The 6,871-nt window shown below is 39.6% G+C and overlaps 1 pseudogene; it reads left to right on the forward strand.

Annotated features, from left to right (window-relative positions):
• The first annotated feature begins 2,002 nt into the window (after positions 1–2,002).
• LOC102814841 lies at positions 2,003–3,220 on the forward strand (annotated as a pseudogene).
• Positions 3,221–6,871: the final 3,651 nt, after the last annotated feature.

Consider the following 6,871-nt stretch of genomic DNA (forward strand, 5'->3'; position numbering starts at 1 on the left):
ATATATATATATATATATATATATATATATATATATATATATATATTGTACAACACAGTGTTAAACATCTTTACTATCTATCTATCTATCTATGGTGGTGGAGTCCTGGTATAGCACCGTGGGCTAATGCACTTGACTGAAAAATCGGTTTTAACCACAAGGTTGGCAGTTCAAGTACTACCAGCTACTCCTTGGAAATTCTAGCCAGGGTCACTATGGGTAAGAATTGACTTGACAGCACTTAACAACAACAACAACAACAACATGTATGGTGGTGGTGGTTATGTGATGTGGAGTCGGTTCTGACTCATAGCGACCTCGTACATAAATCTTTAAGGGAGCAAAAAGCCTCATTTTTCTCCTACAGAACCACTGATAGTTCTGAACTGCTGACGGTGAGATTAGCAATCTGACTCATAACCACTATGTTACCAGATGTTTGAATCTTTGTTATAGACAGATACTAATAAATATTCTAGGATTTATAAAGAAAATATACTAGTTTCCTGAGAAATTTTATAGATTAAATATATATAGGGAGAAATGGAAAATTCTAGTATTTAAATCAGAGGAAATTGTTAAGGTCATGTTGATATATCTTAAAACTATTACCAGGATCTGAGTTACTATAATCCCTACTATCTTTGCTTGATAGCAGCAGCAATGGCTGGAAGTGATGGTGAATTTAAGGAAAATGTACTTTGTCAAATCATGTTATCTGTATGTCCTGGTGTTAAAGTGTAAAACACAAAGCCACTAATAGTGAAATCATGTTGGTGGTAAATAGATGCTGTCTATCCATTTTTCATAATGAATAGACTTCCCCTTTGAATTGATAATATAAGACATAGTTCCCAGAATATAAATAAAGGTAAACCTTTATTTCTGTTTAGTGCAATAAATAACGAAGACCGTAGAAGAATTGATGCATTTGAGTTATGGTGTTGGAGGAGAATATTGAAAGCACCATGAGCTGCCAAAAGAATCAACAGATCTGTGTTGGAAGAAGTGCAGCCAGAGTACTCCTAGGCCAGGATGGCCAAACTCTGTCTCTCATATTTGGACATACTGTCAGGAGGGACTAGTCACTGGAGAAGGATATCATGTTTGGTAAGGTTGAGGGTCTGAGAAAAAGAGAAAGACCCCATCAAGATGGATTGGCAAAGTGGCAGCATCAATGGGCTCAAGCGTTGAAACAATTGTGAGGTTGGCCCAGGATCGGGCAGTGTTTCATTCTGCTGTGCATAGGGTCGCTATGAGTCGGTACCGACTCGATAGCACCTAACAACAACTATTGGCTATATCTTTAAAGATATATGATTTTCCTACAGATCACTTTGATAAATATCTAACATTCTTTTTGAAATGGGAAACAACTATTTCTTTGTCTCTGGTTTTTGTTTTTGTTTTTTATATGTGAAACAGTCCTTTTGAACAGATTAAAATTAGGAAAAAAATGCTGTTAATAAATAAAAACGTACCTAATGTGTTTTTTTGTTATTTTTCAATAAGCTTTCAGTACAACGTTTTTCAGTAACTGACTAAAATGTTGGAAATGGAAAAAAATTATATGCCTTCTAGAGGGCGCTCCGGAGTCCTGGTGTGGTGCTGTGGGCTAATGCGTCAGACTGCAAGTCATTTGAACTGCAAGGTTAGTGATTCAGGTTCACCAACTGCTCCTTGGAAACCCTATACAGGCTTGCTATGGGTCGGAATCGTCTCTACGTCACTTAACAACAAAAACAAGAGGGCGCTCCAGTCAAAAGCACTGCACAGACGCCATTATCCTCTGTTTTTCATTCACACGGACCTCAACTTCTTGCCTGGGATCTGCTTGTTCGCAGTATAGGCTACTGCAGCACTAGGGGGTCAGTTGTTGGTCCCTCCCAGAACACTTCAGTTCTGCTCTGCAAGAATATGTAATAACTGGTCAGAGTGCCCACTTAATACAAGAAAATGGAAACTGAACATCCAGAAGAAATGTTCTCCAACACTGAAACCAATGGTTAATTTGGTAAATGCCCTTCAGAAGATATGGAAGAGGAACAAGCATTCAAAAGAACTCCGAGAGAACACTCAGACAACAAGCAAGCTTTTCCAGGAATGCTGTCCTCATTCCACTGACAGAGTCGTTCTTATTGGAGGAAAACCTGAGAGAGTTGTAGAGTGCATAAAGATCATCCTTGATCTTATATCTGAGTCATCCATCAAATAACGTGCACAGCCATCAAAGAACGTGCACATCATAAAATCCCAAATTTTATGATGAAACTATGATTATGGTGGTTTTACAATAATGTTCGATGACCGACGTGGACGTCCTGTGGGATTTCCCATGCGAGGAAGAGGTGATTTTGATAGAATGTCTCCTGGTCTGGATGGGAGGCCCATGCCTCCATCCAGAAAAAATAATGACAATATGAGCCCTCATCAAAGACCTCCTCAACCACCTCCTGGACGAGGTGGCCCGGGTGATAGCAGAGCTCGGAATCTTCCACTTCCTCCACTGCCAACACCTAGAGGAGGAGATCTAATGGCTTATGACAGAAGATGGAGACCAGGAGACAGCTGTGATGGCATGCTTGGCTTCAGTGCAGGTGAACCTTGGGATTCTGCAATAGATACATGGAGCCCGTCAGAGTGGCAGATGGCTTATGACCACAGGGTGGCTCTGGATATGATTATTCCTATGCAGGGGGTCGTGGCTCGGTATGGTGATCTTGGTGGACCTATTATTACTACACAAGTAACTATTCCCAAAGATTTGGCGGATCTATTATAAGGAGCTCTGGTAGTGTAGTGTTTACCAGTCGGGCTGCCAACCTCAAGGTCAGCAGTTTGAAACTACCAGCGATTCCGAGGGAGAAAGATGAGGCGTTCTGCTCCTGTAAAGATTTACAGCCTCAGAAACCCTGTGCAGGTCACTATGAGTCAGAACCGACTCCACAGTACTTAAAAACAACAACAAATTATTGGCAAAGTTGGTCAGCGGATTAAACAAATTCGGCATGAATCCGGAGCTTCAATCAAAATTGATGAACCTTTCGAAAGGTCCGAAGATTGGACCATTACCATGACAAGGACACGGACCAGATACAGAATGCACAGTATTTGCTGCAGAATGATGGGAAGTAGTATGCAGATGTTGAAGGATTCTAATGCAAGATTTTTTTTTTTTCCTTTTTATAGTGTGAAGCAGTATTCTGGAAGGCTTTTCTGAGACTAGTGAAGAACTGAAGGAGTCCTGCATTTTTCTTTTTTTCTTTTTTTTTAATCTGCTTCTGTTTAAAAGACTAACATTCCTTTGCTTCATAGGTGTTCTGCATTTCAGGTATAATGAAATCTTTGCTGTTCACCAGATGTAATGTTTTAGTTCCTTACAAACATGATGGGTGGGGGAAGGGCATGTAAAAACTAACATTGAAAATTTGAAATGGCAGCAGAGTGAGTGAATTTATTTTTTTGTTCATTGTTGGTGGTTTAAAACAAAACATCTCCCCACGTAATCATTGTGAACACCTTGCTTCTGTGGTCACGATTAGGGGTGTTGAAACAGGAAGGAAGAGTGATAACAATAATGCAAATGTCCCCGACATTCTATTCAGAGCAGTGTGCACAATGAAATGCTCTTTTGTAAGAAACATTTTATGATTTTTAAAATAAATTTAGTGAACCTAAATTAATTAATTAATTAATTTAATTTAATTTAAAGAAGAAAAAAATATATATATGCCTTCTGTTGTTGTTAAGTGCCGTTGAGTCGGTTCCGACCCATAGCGACCCTGTACAGGGTTTCCGAGGGTGTAAATCTTTACAGGAGTAGAAAGCCTCATCTTTCTCCCGCGGAGTGGCTGGTAGTTTCGAACCGCTGACCTTAAGGTTCGCAGCCCGATTCGTAACCACTACGCTACCAGAGCTCCTTATATATGCCTTCTAGGAGCATTCAATCTAGGGCTAGAGATAGAAGTGCAAAAAACAAAATCCAAAACAAACCTAAAAAGTAAAACAAATGCAATAAGACTGACTGTAATTGAGATAGGCTGGCACAAAGAAATAAAATTTTGTGTTGACTTCAAAAAATATTTGTCTCAACTTTTGCTAATTTTGAGAAAATAAATCATCTACTCAGAACCTCTGCACTATTTTTACACCCATTTCACATCATTTGTGAAATGGGTGTAAAAAGACATAACTCTGAGAGTCTTAGATTTTTTTTTCAGAACTGAGATAATGTAAGTCAATTATGCAGCTCAATTTAAAAAATAAGTTTAAGCTATTCTTGTTTCATGCTTTAAGCTTCTTTAGAAATGTAAGTGAGAGGAAGTAGAGATGATGCTCATGCACTATTACAGCAAAATATTAAAATTTAAACTGAATTTTAGTAATTAGCAATTTAATTTGGATAATTTTAAATATCACTCAAATAATATGTGGATGGTAATTAAAGCAGAACAAAAGACAGCTATCATATTTAATTCATAAGTAAAAGCAATATAATAAGACTTGAGTAATGAATTCAGTTATTTTGATGAAGGACTATTGTTCTTTTTAAATTGAATGAAGTTGGTTCTGATGCATAGTGGGTGGTTCCGACTCATAGTGATCCTGTATAGGGTTTCCAATGAGCTTCTGGTGAGCTTGAACTGCCGACCTCACAGTTCAAACTAACTTTGCAGTCCAATGCATTAACCCACAGTGCCACTCCAGGGCTCCTTGTGAAGGACTGGTGATGGGTGGTTATATGCCGTGGAGTTGGAACTGACTCATAGCGACCCTGTACATGGTTTCCGAGGCTATAAATCTTTACAGGAGCAGAAAGCCTCATCTTTCTCCCGCAGAACAGCTGGTAGTTTCAAACTGCTGACCTTAAGGTTCACAGCCCAATTCATGAAGGACTAGTGTGGTTAAATTCTTCCATTCTTGGATTCCTTGAAATTGACTAATGGAACCAAAATCAAATCCGTTTTCATATGTTCTAACACTGTTGGCCCCATGTGTTGAAGTGTGTATTACACTGCATAGGGTTTTCAAAACTATAGTTTTCTAGAAGCATCAGCCTTTCTTTGAATGCAACTCTGGGTGAGTTCAGAGCAACAACTTTTCAGTTAGTAGTCAAGGGCTTAAGCCGTTTGTGCCACCCAGGGACTCTTTGAGAGCAGGAAATTCTCTATTTTAACAGTCACACTGTCACAGAAAGAAATATGTATTGTGCAATGCTGTTGTTGGTAAGCGCCTTTGAATCCATTCTGACTCATAGCAACCCTGTATAAGGTTTCCCCAGAGTGGCTGGTGATTTGAACCACTGACTCTGCAGCTAGCATTACAGTGCTTATCCTACAGTACCACACCAGTACTCCATTTTCTAATGCTGTTGTTAATTGACGTCAAGTTGGCTCCAACTCATACTCACCCTGTATAGAGTTTCTCAACTTTAAATCTTCCAGAAAGCCTCATCTTTCTCCCATGGAGTGACTGGCTGCTGGAACAATGGGCCTTTGGTTTCCATCTGGTGCTTATACTTTGTGGCTACCGCAATCCCTTATTCTATAATTTTTTGTTGTTGTTAAGTGCCATGGAGTCTGTTCAGATTCATAGTGACCCTGTATAGGGTTGTTAAGGAGCAGCTGGTGAGTTTGAGCCGCTGACATTGCAGTTCAAACTGACCTTGTGGTCCAAGGCCTATCCTCCAGCCCTCAATCCCAACCCCAGGACTCACTAGGGGTTGGAAAATTCATATCTAGCCCACAGCTTGTTTTTATGGGTTGGATATAACTTAAACATGTTCGTTTTTAAGTCAGAAGCTATTACTGCTATAATTGCAGAAATGAGTCGATGCAACAGACATCTTATTACTGTCAAAGTCTCAAAAATTTACTATCTTGTCCTTTACATTAAAAAGTTTAGTAATCGTTTTTCTACAGTTTAAGAAGAATAGAATGGAATAAAACGTGGGAGAATAGCTAGAGGGCTGTTGAGTCAGCCTTGGCCAAGAAAATGAAAGATTAAAGCAGGGCAGTGGCCATGAAATTGTTGTTGTTGTTGTTGTTGAGTGCCGTGGAGTCGGTTCCGACTCATAGCGACCCTGCACAGGGTTTCCGAGGCTGTAAATCTTTACTGGAGCAGAACGCCTCATCTTTCTCCCGCGGAACCGCTGGTAGTTTCAAACTGCTGACCTTGCGGTTCACAGCCCGATTCGTAACCACTACACTACCAGGAACAAAAAGAAATAAGTAAGTCTTGCTGAACTTATGATTTAATGCTAAATTGCAAATGATAGTTGTACTAATAGACTAGAAAAAATGTTTGCAATAGAAAAATAACTTGTTTTTGTTTTCTTTGTTTTATGTCAATGAAGTAAATTAACAGTGTACTAGGTGAACTGGTATGGCAATGTGGGTTAATGCACCAGACTGCAAAACCGTTTGAACTGCAAGGCCGGCAGTTCAAGCTCACCAGCTGCTCCTCTAAAACCCTATACAGGGTCACTATGGGTCAGAACCAACTTGATGGGACTTCACAACAACAACAAGGTAAATTTTTAGACAAAATTTTAACTCTGTAGTGAGTTGTCCTACCAGTAAGTTTATATTGTTGTAATTATTATCAATATATTATTATCTCTACCTTGTATGGTGCTGTGGGTCAATGCACCAGACTGCAAAGCCATTTGAACTGCAAGGTTGATAGTTCAAGCTCACCAGCTGTTCTTTGGAAACCTTATACAGGGTCGCTATCGGTCGGAACCAACTTAACGACACCTCACAACAACAAACCAATATTGTTGTTGTTGTCAGGTGCCATTGAGTCAGAACCGACTCATTGTGACCCCATGCACAGCAGAACGAAACAATGTCCGATCCTGGGCCAACCT

This window comes from Chrysochloris asiatica, unplaced genomic scaffold (genome assembly GCF_000296735.1).
Source record: "Chrysochloris asiatica unplaced genomic scaffold, ChrAsi1.0 scaffold00084, whole genome shotgun sequence".
NCBI classification, from domain to species: Eukaryota; Metazoa; Chordata; class Mammalia; order Afrosoricida; family Chrysochloridae; genus Chrysochloris; species Chrysochloris asiatica.